Below are 18,458 nucleotides of genomic sequence, written 5' to 3'. Positions count from 1 at the left end.
AACTGAACTGAATAACTGAAAATAAAATCCCAAACTAAAACATAGAGAGAAGTCCTACGTAAACAGATAAATGAGTGACTGTCTCCGCGGTAAGCACGACCAAGCTCTAAGGGTGGAAGCATCCCATACCTGAAAAGAATAAAAGAGTGGGTTAGGCCCATGAGCAAGTTCTATACTAACTGCAATCCATACAGTGACCCGATGCGCAGATACATCCTAGATATCTCACAATATCTATCTAGTCCATAAATATATATATATATATATATATATATATATATATATATATATATATATATATATATATATTCACACTAAGGAACATTCACTAGACTACAAAGGGGTCTCAACCTAAATAGAAGGCAACATATAAAAACGTACCCAAAGGTGGGCATGAATACCTAGACCTAACAGGGTACACCTCATCATATCATAGCCAGCTACGCATCCACTGCATATACGCACCATAACCAACGAGTCTGAGACTCAAGCTCATCTCGTGGTACCATAACTATATATCTAAAGTCCGTCCACAACCAGAGTATGTTATTCAATTATATATTGATATGACATACGTTTTATAATCTAGTTAGTCATTCAACTTATTCAGTTGATATGACTTAACTACAAACAACAGTTAATTCATGTAGTCACTCAACTTACTCAGTTGATCTGACCTAAATATAAGTAGGATTCAATGTTTACAACCCATTCCCTTATTCCCATAGGGTAGGTCTTAGCGTCCTGAGCTAAACCATCCCTAGTATGCCACCGTCCCATACGGGTGTATACGATCCACCACATCCATGTAAATTACAGAACCTAAATAACAGTTCAGTAATTAAAGTCCAAAACCATAATCCAGTTCAAAACCATAATCCGGGTAATTGTAGAATAGTGTATAGTATTTCAACAATTAAAATTCGAAACCATAATCCAGATAATTGTAGAATAGTGTATAATATTTCAACAATTAAAATCCAAGACCATAATCCAGTTAATTGCAGAACAGTATATAATATCCCAGCAATTAATTCCAATTCTTAACTCATGTAATTACAGAAAAAAACTAATATTTCAGCAATTAAAAAATCCAGAGCATGCATAGGCTAAATCTGATAAATAAATGACCCAATTGTGCATTTAAACAAGATTTAAACTCATGCTATAATCCATTAAATCGCCGTATTAAACTAAGCGATAAATTTCCCTTCAACCGTTACTCAACATACAAAGGTGTTTTATTTTATATTGTTCATTCAATTAATTTAACGGATAACTTATGCAATTAGAGGTCTTAATAACATCCAAAGTTAAATATTTAAACCTTCTATGAAGTCCTAAAACCAATCAGAAAAATCCAATTCGCTCAAACAGTATCAAAAAATAATTCCAGAACGCGCAACAGGAAAGAGCCTGCTATCTGGACTTGGGAGCAGGCTCCCTAAAGCATGGAGCTGGCTCCATGCCTCTTGGAGCCGGCTCTAAAGGGGTGGGAGCCAGCTCCCACTTCCATGGAGCCGGCTCTCTCATTCTCTGAGAGCCTCTGGTCCGTTCTAGCTCCGTTTCTGACTATCTGCTTCGACTCCGGTCACTTCTAACCTTTCTGTTTGTTTTTAAAACTGTTCCTAAGAGTCCTAAGTGTGTCCAGTATCATCCCAGACCATTACTTAAATCAGTTTGCATTATTAAGAACCTTAGAACACTCACCGATTAAACATGCTTAAGAAAACAAACACTGAACCCCAACCTTGCAAGACTGTAACAGAGTTAATTCAATGCATATAGATGATCAATTTTACATATAATAGGCATGCAAGATTCAGTTAATGATCCATTAAAACCCTAGAGACTATCTAGGTATGCACATAACACAAGCTAACAGGAGAGAGAAAGAAAAGAACTTGCCTGTGATTTCAGTTATGAAATCTCGGCGTCGTCCCTAAGTTTCCGGCAATTACTGAATACCGTCAAGCCTCCTACTACTCCGGCTCTAATCCACAATCAACCTCCTTGATTGTAATACCCCTAATTTCAAAAGGATAGTCCTGGTATTTAATTTATTATTTGTGTGGCATTTTTACTTGTTTAAGTGCATATTGAATTTTAATTAATTGGATTTTAATTATTTAATCGACTTAATTGTAATTGTGAATTTTGAATTAATTGTATTAATTAAATTCTTGGATTTAAACTAGTTCGTTGTGTTTAATAATTATGTAATTGTTTTTTTTTAATTAGCTCTTTACCTGGTTAATCGTGTATTTAACTTTCATTACTTGATGTGTTGTTTTAATTGAATTTAAATTTAAATGTTTTAAGTATTAACGTGACGGGATTAGTTGGTAACACGCATAGTTATAAATTAGGTTTTGCTTTATGGGCCGAGTAAGTCAGTTTAAGGTTTGATTGAACCTAGGATTAGTTTGGCCTATAAATATACGTATAAGGTTCTGCCAAGGGTTTTAGAACCCTACTCACGACGGTGGAGGCAGAGGGAGAACAGAGGAGGATTGCTGGAAACCTTAGGAAGACGGTGTTAAAATTTTGAACCAAAGTTTTACACGCAAGTTCTATTCCTGACTATCTTTCTTTGACTCGTGTTCTTTACATGCCTAACTCAATTCCAGGGGTTGAGGAATGTTAAAATTAAACTGGTTCGCATGTTTGAATTGTTCTAAGCAGTATGTTTTTATGAACTGTAAATTACTTGTTTTAGTTCTTCCTTGCGTTTTTCTTGTGTTAATGGAAGTTGATTATTGATGAATGATTTTTTAAATTCTCTGGAACATTGGAACTTAATTTTAAATCGGTAGGAACCTTGACTATGGAGGACGGAAGTGATGGGAATTGCCGGAGATGAAACCGGTGAAGGAAAACGATTGAACTGGGCTCTAAGGGAGTTAGAGGGGGCTCCAAATTTTATTGGAGGAGGCTCCAAAGGAGTTAGAGGGGGCTCCAAATTTTATTGGAGGCGGCTCCATGTGGATGGAGGCAGCTCCATATTTTTTTTGAGCCGACTCCATCATTTTTCTTCCATTTATTTTTATTTTTTTTGTTTTCCAGTGAGATGTTTGGTTACGGGGATTGGATTTTGGAGTTTCCGGAGGCAGGTAGAAGGTATTTTAGGGGTGTCCAGTAATGTCTAAAGCAATATTAAAACATCTGATGGCAGGTTAATACATAGTGAATCAATAGATGTTTATAGCTTGAATGGTAGACAATTTTTAAATAAAGTAGTTTACTGTTTGGGTGTGGAGGATTTTATATTACTGAACCTTGGTTTAGCCATTCTTTGTGAATGATTATCAAATTCTAATCATGTATTAGTGGCATAAAATAAGTATTGTTAAAATCTCTATATTTTTACTATGCTTGTGAAGGAATAATTGATGTTTAAATTTCAGCATTTATCGCATCAATTGTTGGATTGGTAATATGAGCATAATAATTGGCCAATGTTTATTATGCTTGCTATGGAATTAATTGATGTAGACATTTATTCTTGTTCTCTCAATTACGTGGATTCTAAGGATAAATTGATATTTACATATACTGTTGCATTGTCAATTGCTGAATTTTTGGTTGTGTAGTGTACAATCAGCATAATAAAATACATAACATTGGTATGCTCATTATGAAACAATTGATGTTTAAATTTAATATTTTTATTCTCAATTGTTGGATTTATGGATTAGTTGATATTTACATGCATGGTCAGTATTATCAACTGCTGGATGGATGGATTGTATGCACCGGTATGGGACTATGGCATACTAGGGGGAATTAGCTCAAAAACGCTAAGTCCTACCTACTCTAGGATTAAGGAATAGATTAACTAAAAGTTAAATCCTATTGATTCGTAGTGTCAAGGCAACGCATCATTGAGCGGCACTACTATGGATTCTGGATGGATTTTAAATATATTGTTATGGTACCTCGATATGAGCTTAAGTCTCTGGATTAACGGTTAGGGAACGTATATGCATTGGGATGCATAGTTGGTTATGATGATTGGAGGTGTACTATGTTAGGCTTAGGTACACATGCCCACCTCGTGTGCGTTTTGCATGTTGCCTCTATTCAGGTTGAGACCGGCCTGTAGTCCAGTGAGAGTCCTTTAGTATATATATATATATATATATATATTTACGGACTATATAGTTATTGTTGAGTTGGTTAGGATGTACATGTGTATCGAGTCTCTACTTGGATTATAGTAGGATAGAACTTGTTCGTGGGTCTGACCCACTTCTATTTTTTTCAGGTGTTCGACAGTTCCATTCATAGGTTTGATCGTGCTGGGCAGAGACTATCACTTACTCTTCCGACGATGTAGGATTTCTTCTCCGTGGATTAGTTTTTGATGTTCTTTCAGTTATTTATATTTCAGTTGGATTTTCATTAGGGGCCACTAGAGATGGATTCCCGAGTTGTTTAAACTGTTGAAGGTTTTGGAAGGATTTAGATTTTATTAATCTTTAATGATTAAAGGATTTTATTTTTAGAGATCTTTCAGCTTTTAATATTTATTCTTAATTCATTTTGTAATCTGTGTTCGTTTAAATATTGATTGTTTGATATTCCCTCGGGTTTAGGCCTGGGTCTGATCAACCCGTGTCTTAAATCCGAGGGGTATCACATTGGTCCTCTCTGTTTTCCTCTCAAGCCTCTCTGTTTCTCTTTGCCTCCAGTACGTGAAATAGGGTTCTAACAAAACCCTTGGCAGACCTCCACTGTTTTATTTATAGGCTTAAACAAAATCAACCCTAATTCTAATATAATTTTTAGAGACGAAAAACAAACAGTTCATTATATATCTACGACAGCTCTTGTAATGACCCGGTCATTTCCTTCCTTTTCTCTTTCCTTAGAATTTCACGAATGAATTTTTTTCACTGAAATTTCTTTTCTGAGTTCAGTTTCTTGTCGCTTAGTGTCATCTCGAGTGCTCAGAAATGGTTTATGAGACTCTTTCCTTTGGATTGACAACTTCCTTTGAGGACCGAGTCATTTTCATATTTTTCATTTTTCGACACTATTCACTTTTCGTCATTTTCCTTGTTTTGTCCTTTTCCCTATTTTGTCTTTTCCCAGTTTGTCACTTGATTGGCATAACCTCACTCCTTGTGTTCGGAGTTGGATTTTGACTTCATGTATCTTCATTCTAAGTGGTTTCCACGAAATACGTATCTTTACTTTTGCAGAAAAGTACTCTGGTTACTCCCGGTGTCCATAGGGGCATGGATGCATAGTTCTTTGGAATTATTTTCTTTTCTTGGGGTGTTTTTCGTAAATATCCTTTGAAGATATTTTATTTCAGGGGTATCTAAGAAAATATCTTTTGGGAGATATTTTCATTTAGGGGCAGTTTTGCAGTTAACCCTTTTTGTAGGGGCCATTGTGCAATTAACGAAAGTTATTGCAAAATATCTCATCTGGAGCCTGGATCCTCGTACGGAATTCATTTTCACATTTCGTCGAGTTGCGTACTCATAGAATTTCCTTCTGGTCATTTTTCTTCAGTTTCAGGGTTTTTAGACTCGGTTGCCGCCGAACTTGTTCGGGGCATATGTCTCTGCTCGGGACTCGGTTTTTGACGCTGTTTCTTTTGTTATTCATATTTTCTCATTTTGAACCTTTTTCGTTCATGGAGTTTTTCCGTTTGAGCGTGTTTGCTCAAAATCCACTTTTTCGGACCCGGCAGGACCCTTTCGGGGCACTTTTTGAGATTTTCTATAAATAGGAAAATTAAAAAGTCATCTTCTCCCCTCTCCATGCACGACCAGAACCTGCTATGGCAGCCCCTTTGGGCTGCCACCCTTCTTCTTTCATTTGAACCTTCTTCCCTTTGTTAAAAAGTTGAAGTGCCTTGGCGTTTTGTGTTTGTCTTGACCACGCGCATCTTTTCCCCTTATTAAAACTCGTTTTTGGCCAAATTTTGAGTTCGGGTTTGAAGTCAAGTTGTGATTTTGATGGGGCTTCTTGTGGGTTCATGTAAATCGTGTTATCCCCGACAAAACCCTTCGGTATTGTCGGATTCGGAACACTTTTTTTCCGGTGGGCTTTTGAGATTTTCATTTCAAATTGAGGTAGGGGATGTCTTAGGTTTATATTATTGTTGTATTGATTGTTTTATAAGCATATATAACTTGTGAGCATGCCTTGTTCAAGTTTTTAGAATTTAATTTATTTATTTTATTTGTTTAGGATTTAATTCTAATGATGATATATAGTTTAGAATTAAATTGTGGCATGCTAGTAAATGAGGCATTGGTGAGTTGTGTAACATATATTAAATTTGGAGCATTTGAGTAAGAATTGCAAAACTTATTTAATATTTATTTTTTGTGAAAGATTAAATTACATAGTTGAAACAAGCATGAAATCAACTTGTATTGTGCTATCAAAGTAGGCCTTGGTGAGTTCTTTAACATATATTAAATTGAGGACATTTGGATATGTTTGAAAATTTAGAGAAAATTTAATTAATTAGCTTAATTAATCTTATTTTAAGTGTGTTAGTCACTTAAATTGATATTGGATGTAATAGGTTGATAATTCCTTGAAATGTAGTCCGTTTAATTACCTTGTGAGCATGCTACTGACTTGTGGTAGAATTAGTACTTGTCGCCTCTAAAGATGGTAATTTGACTTAGCATGATATATGATATCATTGTCTTGCATGACTTGTTTAAATATATCTTGTGTAGGTATATAACTTATTAGAATATTACAATTGTTTACCTTGTAAGCTAGTTACTAAATTGGAGCTTATTTAGTACTTGTGGCTTAGGATGGTAATGTGGCACAGTTGTTGTAAAATATTCTTGCTTTGTATGTAAATTGCATATTGAGAACATGACATGTCATATGCTATTTAGACTTGAACTCTAGGACATGGTTTGTGTGAATTCAACCTTACTTGTGCATGTAAATTGATTCCTAGACATTATTTGAGATGTATAAGTTTGGTTTAACTTATTGATTTTGCATAAGTTTTGAACTTATTGTTTTTGGAGGCTTGTAAGGATCATATTCATGTGATGGCTTGGGTTTAGCCCTAGTACAGATTCTTGAGTCTCCTAAGTCATATGAAGTGCGTAATAGGTAGTACTTTGTGGATCGTAATTACCCGAAATAACTTATACACGTGCGCACTAGGTAGTACCTTGCATGCTAGTAACCCGGAATAACTCGATTAGTCTGCAGCCAAGGATCCTAGTCTTTCCACTATTTGATTTCGCATTTAATTTCAAGTTGTTAATCATGGATTACTTGTAGCTTGAGAATTAATGCTTGCTTTGGATATTTGAATCTTATTTAGTATACTTGAAACTGTATACTTGTTTTGTGCATTTAGATCTTATATAGTGTACTTGAACTTGTATGCTTGCTCTGTGAGTTTAGATTTCATTTAGTATGCTTGTGCCGTCTATACTTGTTTTAGGCGTATATCTCTTAGCTTAGTATACTTGTGTCGGTATACTTGATTTACGAGATTTTCATATAAAATGCGTACTTGTGTAAATATGCTTAGACATTGTATGACTTGTTTTAATGTGATTTAGTATACTTGGAAATGTATGCTTGTATGTTGTATAACATGTTTAACATTAATTAGTATACTTGAGCATGTATACTTATATGTCGTTATTCACTTTCAATTGCATGAGTAGCTTAGGATGATCCCTGAGTCTCACTTGACATAGATGTTAGGTGGCATGAGCCCCTTTGGCATGTTTCACCTGAAAGTGATATAATTGTAAAATCCTAAGTCGATGCATACTCATCTCCTATAAGTAGCTTTATGTTACTCACCCACGTAGTGGGGACATTTTTCAGGTACAGGGACCTTGATTTGGGATGCACACTATGCTATGGAAGTTTCGTAGACTTGAAGTATCATTTTCATGAAAATGTTGGCTTGAAATGCCACTTGTAGCCTTATTTGTCAAAATGTGTAGATTTGATTCCAATTATGTAATGTGTATATAAGTACACTCTATGCAATGTATTTGACATGTATGAGATGAGGCCGAAGGACAATGACATGTATCTTGTATTCTATGCAACTTTAACTTCATAAAATATTATGAAAATATTAAAAAATGCCGAGTCATTACTGCACTATGCTTGCATCGGGTATGGGAATTCCATTTTTATTCTTTTATAGCGTCTTATAAATCATGCTTGAAGTGTGGCCAAGGACCAAACGGTAATTTGAAATCATTTGTTAATTTTGGTTTTCAAATTTCCCTTTTCTTGTTCATTTTTGCCCTTTTGCCCGTTAGGGGGTCGGATTTTGCATCGGTAGTATTTTTAAGTCATGGACCATTGTAGCACGTCCTAATAGGTAAGTTACGTTTGCGTGCGTGGTCGTTTTCGGGCAAACCTTCTTCTTTGATAAATAAGTCTCCTATGGACTCATTTTGAAACTTTGTTGCATAATCTGATCTAGGGGCTTTCTAGACTTTTCACATCAGTTTTATTTATTTCTTTCGACATGGTCGCTTGAAAAATGTGATTTTAGGGGGGGTTTTTTCTTCGTGTTTTTCCAGAAAATGTCGTTTTGATACCGGCAATCCCTCGTGAAGTTTCAGCTTCCAGTTTTCAATTTTAGCAGCTTTTTGGCCTTTATGACCAGATTTCATGGAGGGGTATTTTAGGCATTTTACAGTGAGTTTTTTTTTAATTCTCTCACGAGTCACATAGAAAACTCAATTTTGAGGGGGGTTTCTTCTTTGTGTTTTTCCAGAAAAAATCATCTACTAGCCCGTTTCTGCTCTCAGTTGCGGACAGATTCTGTAGCAGCTTTTAGCCCTCTTGTCCAGTTTTGATCAAGGGGCATTTTGAGGATTTTACAGTAAGTTTTTTTTGTTTCCTTTCGCGCTGTCGGGTAGAAAACTCGATTTTAGGGAGGGTTTTTTCTTCGTGTTTTTCCAGAAAAACTCGTCTTGATCTTCGTTTCAAGCCTCAGTTCTGGAACTCACATTTTTTTTTTTCTTCTTGTCAGCATGTGCACGCCATTAGGCGCCGATGGGCTCGCGCATGGGCGCCGGGCGCGCCATGGCCTTTGTCGGGCCGCCGCGACGTCACAACTTCAAACACTCATTTCTCCCTCGTCCGGACTCCAAATTGAGTGAACTTTTTTTGAACTTGACTAATTTTTCGCTGTCTTTCTAACGGTATACTCAGTTGTACCCGGATCTTCTTGAATAATTACCAGTTTACCCTTTTTGCTTTAAGTGCTCGTTTTTCTTCGTCATGTCGTTTCTCTTTTGTCCGGACTCCGAATCATGCGATTCTTGAATCCATCTTGATTAGTTTTTTGTTGTCCTTCCAGCGGTGTGCTCGGTGGCACCCGAGTCCACAGTTTTCCAAAATGACTATTTTGCCCCTGGTGGCTTATTTGTCATATTTTTGGTTTTTTGCTTCCGCATCAGTTCTCATTAAGTTCCACAACCTCACGGAAGGTCACTTTGACTTCTTAGAGTCTTGTTTTCTATTTTTGCTTCCGCATTTCGGATCCGTTATCGGGTCAAACTACGGTTCATCACAGAACGCTTTGGCTTGAAAAACCAGGGCCGTCACAGCTCTATAAAAATGTGATAGCTTAAAGAGAATAAAACCTTAGTAAACAATTAAAATAATTAAAACAAAACCCTAGTAAACAATTAAAACAAAACCCTAGTAAACAATTAAAACTAATGTAATTAAACAAACCCATTAATTTGAAATAAAATAAACAAGATAATTTATTCATTTACCACATAAGCATACATTAATGAAAGAAAATAATTAAACCAATACTCAATTAAATAATAACAATTAAATAAATAATTTAACAAAATAACCAATTAAACAACGATTTCAATTAAATAAACAATTAAGCAAAGAAAATCCATTAAAATAATTAATTAAAGACTGAAACTATCCTTTTAAAATTAGGGGTATTACAATAAGAGGTTGAGATGAAGAAAGATTGAAGAAGATGGTCAAAGAAACTATTGAAGTCAAACTGGTTGTCAATAAGTTAGCAAAAGAGGAGAATAAAGATCTAAGAAAACATATTGATAAAGAAAAAAGAAAAGCTTTTGAAAGCGATTCAATCATCACTGAGCTTAACAGGAAGATCATCATTCTTGAAAATAAGGTAAGTAGTGCTAACTCCTTGAAATAATATCTTGGTTTGAAAATTAATTATCTTGAACTTGAATTAAAATCTACACAAGATAAACTAAAAGGATTCACTATGGGTCAAGATTGTTTGAATAAATTGATCAACATGGGTAAGGATGTGAATGATAAAACTGGGTTAGGTTTTGTTAAAGGCTCATCTAGTAGTTAAGGTAAAATAGTTTTTGTTAAACCTGCTAATAATTCTACGCCTAATCCATGTTTTACTGATGCATTGCATTCTAATATGTCATATGTGCCTAAATTTGTTGCAGTGCTCTTTTTGTGGTAAGAATGGACATAGTCATCATTCATATTTTCACAGGAAAAAGAAAGAGTTTTCTAAAATTCATTCTCATAATGTTCATGCTAAGAAAAAGGTGCATTCTAAGAAGAAAAAGAATTTTATGTCACCTAAGAATTCTGAAGCTGAAAATTTGCCTAAGAAAGAGGTTACATATGAAAGAGAATTTCAGGAAGTGAGAATGAAAACTGTGTGGATCAAAAAGAAAGATTTGATGAATTATGTGCCAGTTGAGTCCATGAAACTAGTTTCCAAAAAGACTTTACCTTCAAACTGAGTCCTAGGGTGATTAGTGATCATGGTCAGTGCTTAAATGAAAATTTTGTTTCCATTGGATCACTTGTTAGGGTTTGTTTAAAGTATTGAATTATTGATCATATTCTGCATGATACATGTATGAAAATTCTTTCAGATTGAACTTATGATGTATCTTTGATTGCGAATTGAGACACATGATGATTTGATAAAAATAAATTCTTGGCTTCTAATCTATACATTGAAAGATAATTTGAATTGATTAGGAGATTTTTAGATTCAAGGAGGATTGGTTAAGTTTCTTGAAGATCTTTGCGTTTTCGGGATTGAAGACCTTGATAATGATATTGTGGACCATACTTGCATCATTGTTGTTGATTTTTAGGGGTTTGAGTAATCAAATCAAGTTTTCTCAAAGAACCAAGTTATGGTGCACGCCAAGTGTTCGACAAAATTACCAAGAGAGTTTCTAAGCATCAAACTAAAAATTTTCAAACATCAAATGGCTCCGAGAACCACCCATGAGAGCGAAAACCACTATTTCTATCCGTGAATCTCAAGAGGGTTCGAATACTCCAAGGGACACTCCATCTTCTCCAATGGACATGGGTTCTCCTGTTGCTGAGGTACCAGCTGGGTATCCATCAGTATCTACTACTGGGAATGTTGTGTTTGCTCGGGATCACTTCTATAATGAGTATGCATGAAAGGTGTACACAAAAATGTACAAAGGCGGGCCAATCAAGTCAGAACGGAATGTGAATCTAAAAAAGCTTAGAGATAGTGTGGGTTACAAGCTCGTTGAGTATATTGAGAAGAACAGCTGGCTCTTCTTCACAACCATAGAGCATAACTACTGTCCAGAGTTTATCTTTTTGGGACTGACTACTTAGTCGATAAAGAAGTTATTTGTTTCCTATGATGGTAAGAGAATCATATTATTTTCTACCTTTTACAAAGTTAGGGCCTAAATGGGAGGAGATATGCGATGCTTTATGTATTCCGAATGCTCCGAGATATCCCAACCACATCCCTTCTCACTATCTCACTGATGAGGTAATGTTTCTGAATTTGTTTGCTATGGCAAACCTTGGCTATTTTGGGAAGAAGGATGTCATTTCATCATATCAGGCTGAGGTATTATTTCTTCTTTCTACTGGAGCAGAAATCCATCTTGCTGCTTCCATCTTTGGTTTGATAGTAGCTCATTACAAGAATAACACCAAAAGGAAGTCCTCTCTATTCCCTATGATCATGATGAGACTGTTTAGGAAGTTTAAGATTATACTTCTTCCTCGAGCTCATCATATAGAGATCATGTCTGAGATGTATCTTCGGGCTTTGAACAAGTCTAAATCTGCTAGGGCAAATGCAAGGAAAGTCATTAGAGGTTCAGACATGCTACTTCTCAGCTTCCAAAGGTCACTCAGATTTTTTCGTCTAAACGGAATTTCATGACAGATGATGGGAATCTGCTATACTTACCGATTCTTTAGAATTAAAAGGCCATGCTTGACGCCATATATGATCTACAGGCCGAGGTCAAATTTCTTCGTGAGCAGAGGACTGGTAATACATCTAAGAACGTCTATAGACCGATATTTCCAGATCCGTCATTAGATGCTGAGGATGAGGGAGATAATGATGAGACTGATGGTGATGGTGATAAAGATGGTAGTAGTAGTGATGGTGGTGATGATGAGGATATACTGACTACTACTGTTCCTTTTGAGGGCAATGATGTTTGATTATCTGTTCTTATCATATATGCATCATATTTTTGTTCAGTTTTACATTGTCATAACTTATTATTCTTTTGGATATTATCTTTTAATGAATGACATGTTATTAACTGTTTGATTATTTCTCTTCTATTTTTTTCTTCACTCTGATCATTATTAAATGCTTTGTCAATTTGTTCCAAAAAGGGGAGAACAATGGTTAATTAAGGGGGGAAAAATTAGATAATTTATTCAGGGGAAGTTTTTATAACTTGTTTTATTAAACTTTCACTGGTAGTTTTGCTTGTTCCATTTGCAAGAAATTAAGTAAAATTTTGTCCAAGAGAAGAAGAGAACAGAGAAGAAAAATTCCATGTTATCTTTTATCAAAATTGTAATTTCCTTTTCTACTTGGGTAGATTACATAATTGCTTTTAGGGTTTTGTCACGAAATTGCCAAAAGGGGAGATTGTGAGGTATTATTTTTGTAATTAGCAAATTTTGATGTCAAAACAAGTCTTGATTGAGTTGTAATTTCAAGTTACCATAAGATTGAGATCGACTGCAGAATTGGAACGTTATTCGAAGATGGTAAACTGAGATCATCAAAATAGAAAAAACAACACTTTTAGGAAGGTGTTTCCCACTTAGGACATAATACCTACATGGTATGTTGTTCGAAGTTACCAAAAACAGGATTTCCAAGTTATATTAGAAACCTATCAAGTGGGAACCGGTACCACATTTGGGAACCGGTTTAAGAACCTTAAATTCGAAGAACACCATTCTGTCCTTTTGGGAACTGGTTCCACATCTGGCTACCGATACCACTGTTGTTTTAGATTAAGGTAACTATATCCTATTTTGTTTCAAACTTCCTAGTTGGTTTAAAATATTACCAAAAGTCCTATGCACTAGATTTCCTTTATTTTATGAAAGATTAGGTCTTTAAATATTATATATAAACCCTGATATTAATTTAGGTTTGTACGGATTTTACACTACAACTTCATAATTCATAAAAGCCTTAGAGAGATATTTTTGCAAAAAATCGAAGTTGATTTTTCTGTCATTCTTTCTAGAACATACACATAAACACAAGAGTAATATTAGAGTGTTGTTCAAATCCTGATCATGATCAAAGTCTTATATCTACAACGATAAGAGAAAAACAGATTTATTTTTACATCGAATTTAGATATTGAATAATAGAAGTAAAAGCGATCACACTTTAAAAGGGTCAAAGAATTCGAGGAGTGTTGTTTGATCTACCTGCAACCCTTCTACAGAGATTAAGAATAAGCCTGAGGTCAAGTGCTATTAGATGGGACATCGCAAAGCCAGAAGATTGTCAGCTATTGGTGTTCGGTAAAACGATAAGGTGTGAGCCTGAGCCAAAGTTCAGTGTACTTTGTTTCAAATATAGTGGATCGGTTTACTTTAGACTGCATACTCCACGAGGTTTTTCCCACGCAAATAATTGGTCTATTTTACCAATTGGAGTTTCCTCGCTAAAAATTCTGGTGTCATCTCTAACTCTATTACTTTGCTTTATTTTATCTTGCATGTGATTAATTATTTAATTACTAAAATAAGTAAAGTTAGAAAGACACAGATCTGTTTCTAAAAATACAAAACTTTCTAAATATTCCGCTACGTACAACTCACATTGTTGATATACTTCAAATAGCTGTGTAGTTGTTTCCATCACTAAAAGTGATTGGGAGGACACAAGACGAAAAGGCAAAGGCAGTGGCAATAGTGCAAGTGGTTGCAAGATTGGTGCTGCTAGAGGAAGTATTTGCCAAGTGTAGCAGAGGGAAGGCTTTCTTTGGTGGCGATAATATTGGGTACCTTGACATAGCATTCGGGTGCTCATTGCCGTGGCTGAGGTAAACGGAGAAGAGGAGAGGCTTGCAGCTACTTGACGAGACAAGGATGTCGTGTCTTATGGGATGGGTTGAGAGGTTTTGCTTGGATGATGCAGTGAAGGATGCCATTGTTCAAGAGACTGAGAAGTATTGAGGATAATTAATTCCCTCTAACCCACTCAACGGTCAGTTGTTGTTGAGAGTTAAATCCCTCATACATCACACATAGTAGAAGTATCATCGCATCACATCAACACAAGTGTATATGGAGATAGCAATCACAAACATCCACGCACAACATAATATTTTACATGGTTCACCCAACTCTAGGGTTACGTCCATGGAAGAGAGAAAATTCACTATTATGAATCAAGGAAGAGAATATACAACAATATGTCAAAACCCCACTTACTCACTCATCATCTTTTTTGAGACTATATGTATACACTCGGGAATTATATATACTCTCCCCTCTCCCACGACACTCACCCTTAAACCCCTTACATCTTTTTTCTCTCTCTCCTAAACTCTCACACCCATCTCTATTTATAGAGTCTTCAAACCCAATTTCTTGTTAGACAAGTATTTCCAAACTTGCCTACAAGGAGTTACCATAATGATCATAACTCTAAACTAGAAACATAATGGAATACAATTTCCTCCACAAAATTTAGCCTTCCAAAATGAAAAGGAAATTAATTTTCTGCACATAAATTTAGAGCCACAAACCCAACAATCTCCACCTTGGCTCAAAATTCAATCTTCACGTGCTTCTCCATAGCTCTACCTCGAACAAAGATCTCATTATAGCTCCACCTTAATTAAAAATTTCTTCACCTCGAACAAAAGTACTATGATAAACTTGAGAAACACTCTAACAAGAAGCTCAATGAAATATGCAGGTTATCTCATGTCAGGGCAAACTCCTACTTCAAATTAAAATTTCCTACAATCCAAACACTTGGTCATGGCCTTGACGTGAAAAATGATGTTTTTTTTTTTTCTTTCTTTATTTTTTAATGTTTTTTCTTCATATGTAACTGCTAATGGCAAGATCAAGTTGTTCTGTAATTACCAAAATTGAATCAAAATAAAACAAGATAACAATTTTGTCATAGACATAACATACATGAACATAAGTGAATAAAGCTAGAAAAAATAACTTACCTGAAAAAAAAAAAAAAAAATACAACTTAGACATTTGACAATAGATTTTCTTGTGTATTCAAACTCGTTAGTTTTTACCCATTACACTAAATAAAAGAAAACTATTTGAAATTTAATACTTCAAAATCCCAGATGAAAATATTTATTTTTTGACAACAAAAAATAAGAAAAAAAGGAAAATAATAAATATCATAAAAAAAAATTATGATCTCTTTATCGTGAAAAACGTGGCAGCGCACAGCTTTGTTTGCCAAGTTTTTCCATTTTTTTTTTCTTTTTTTTTTTTCTTTTTTCTTCTTTAAACCAATGATGAAGAGAGAGGGCAAATAGAGAATTATTTAGGAAACGCATATAGAGCTGTGTGTTTGGGAGAAAGTGATATGATAGGCATATTTATAGACTAATTTAATTCAACTGGACCAACTTCGGCACCACCCAGCTCAGACTCCCCATGCCCAGTGCCGCCATAATGACGCCATGGTACGTCGCAATCGACTGCACCGCCCGCTCAATTGTCTACGACGTCGCTAGTAATAATTACCGGCCTCTAACCTTTTCATGATATAATTGAAATGGTTGCAGTGGTTTCTATCACTAAGTGAGATTTGGAAGGGACAAGGAGAGGAGACAGAGTGAGCAAGTGGTTGCAGAACTGGTGATGCTGGAGGAGGCATTCCGCATTTGTCAAGTGTAGCAAGGGAAGGCTTTCTTTGTGCGATACCCCTCGGTTCCGAGATACGAGTTGATCAGGCCCAGGCCCAAACCCGAGGGATATCGAACAATTAAAGTATTTTAAATCGAACACAGAATACAAAAATAATTTAAGATATAAAATTAAAAGCTAAAAGAAACTAAAAGAAAAACCTTGTATCACAATTAGTCCAATCTGATATTCCAAACCTTCATAAGTTTACAACTCGGGAATCCATCCAGTGGACCCCTTATTAAGAATTCTCAAACTTAAACTGAAACTGAAATAAAAACTAAAGCCAACATAGAGAAGATTCCTACGTAGTCGGAAGAATCAATATTTGTATCTACTCTGCACGTCCAAGCTCTAACCCTGGAACTGACGAACACCTGAAAAATAAAAGAGTGGGTCAGGCCTACATGCAAGTCCTGATCTACTACAATTCAAACAGTAATCCGATACGCAGATACATCCTAGGAAGATTCAACAATATCTAGAGTAGTCCATATATGTATATAGTACACACTATAGGACGCTCGCTAGTCCAGTAGGTCTATCTCAGCCTGAATAAAAGGTAACATGCAAATATGCACCCTGAGGTGGGCATGAGTTCCTAGACCTACCAAGGAACAACACCTATGTCCAGTTATCCATTTTAGGCGATATACGCACCCTAACCATGGTCCTGAGACTCAAGCTCATACCATGGCACATATAATAAATATATAAAGTCCGTACTCCTAATACAAAATATCATCCATCTGTATAGTGGTCTGATATATGTATAACAAATCCATCCTGAAACCATAATAGGTCATTCAATTTATTTGATTGACATAACACAAGTAGGTGATGGACTTAACATTTATGGTTAATCCATATCTTAATCCAAATTAGGTAGGACTTAGTGTTTTGAACTAATCCATTCTCAATATAGGTAGGTTTTAGTGTTTTGAACTAAGCTATCCCTAATATGACACCGTCCCATACCGATTCATATATATCTATATAAGTAGGACTTAACCTTGTTATGGTTAATCCAACTCATTCCAAATTAGGTAGGATTTAGTGCTTGAACTAATCCATACCTAGTATGTCACCGTCCCATACCGGTACATACAATCCTCCAGTTAACATAGTTAACAATATAATATTAAATAGTTATCAACCATACTCCAAGTTATGCACAAGATATATGAGTCCATATACATAAATATTAAGCATTTAATACAAGGCCTAAAAACCATATCCAATGTTGTAAACTGTTATAATATATGCAAACACTTACATCATTTAACAAGATCCATGAATTGATACAATTTAATACAATTTAAGTACCAATTAAGTCCAACCTAAGTATAGTTGATTATAAATAAATCACCATACTTAAAACACTGAGGAAACATGATTATATATATCATTGAATCATATAATAAAAATCTGCTAAATTCCAGTGCACAAAACTAGCAAAACGGTGTGCATCATTTAAGTTTTTCTTAAACTCTATATTGCTCCTTCAATTAATCCCATTATAGATTAATGTTCCTCTATACTAAGTTTAGGTCTAAAATAGTTCCATCCAATATTTAAAACAGTGTAAACACAATAGAAATACTCAGAATAGTCAAAACGACGCACAAAAACCCAGTTTGCAATCTACCGTTTTTCTTTAGATTTATTTTGCTCCATTCCTTAGCTCAATCATGGATTAATGTTTTCCATATTAGATTAAGTCTATTATAGTCCCAACACATCAATTAAAATAGTTTAAAAGAGATGCTATACACTGTACAACTCAAACTACGCACAGAAAAATAAAAATAAAAACAACATACTGTGAGAGTTCTGGACTAGAGCAGGCTCAAAACAAAGTAGAGCCTGCTCTTTTATGGTTTGAGCCGGCTCTATGGCTCTAAGAGCCAGCTATAAACAGCCAAGAGCCGGCTCTAAGGATATTAGAGCTAGCTCTTTCCCTTTTTGGAGCCTGCTCTTGCTCACTTGCATGCCGTTGTCCGTTCCTGCTTCATCTTCTTCAACTCCGGTGTTTTCCTAGACCCTCTGTAATGTTTTTAATCCTTGTTCTAGGTTCCAACTCAGTCCTAGGTTCATCTTAAACCACAGATATCCATTCATAACATGTATTGAACACAGGTTTTAAAGCAACGACTACAGAGATATAGTTAGCAATCTGAAGCAACCCAAAACAGATTAATTCCATGAATTTAAACACTGTTTTAAAGAACTTGTTCTAGGGTTTGATTGTAGACCTA

At 35.3% G+C, this 18,458-nt stretch overlaps 1 pseudogene; it reads left to right on the top strand.

Moving 5' to 3' along the window:
- The window catches only part of LOC132304759 (glutathione S-transferase U17-like), a 35,347-nt pseudogene extending 20,863 nt beyond the window's left edge, over positions 1 to 14,484 (top strand).
- The last annotated feature ends 3,974 nt before the right edge of the window (positions 14,485 to 18,458 follow it).

The sequence above is a fragment of the Cornus florida genome, unplaced genomic scaffold, assembly GCF_030987335.1.
Source record: "Cornus florida cultivar Cherokee Brave unplaced genomic scaffold, ASM3098733v1 CherokeeBrave_3.0.0_Hap2_Chr04, whole genome shotgun sequence".
Classification (NCBI taxonomy): domain Eukaryota; kingdom Viridiplantae; phylum Streptophyta; class Magnoliopsida; order Cornales; family Cornaceae; genus Cornus; species Cornus florida.
The sequence above is the reverse complement of the archived record's forward strand: the minus strand, read 5'-3'. Positions and strand labels throughout refer to the sequence as shown.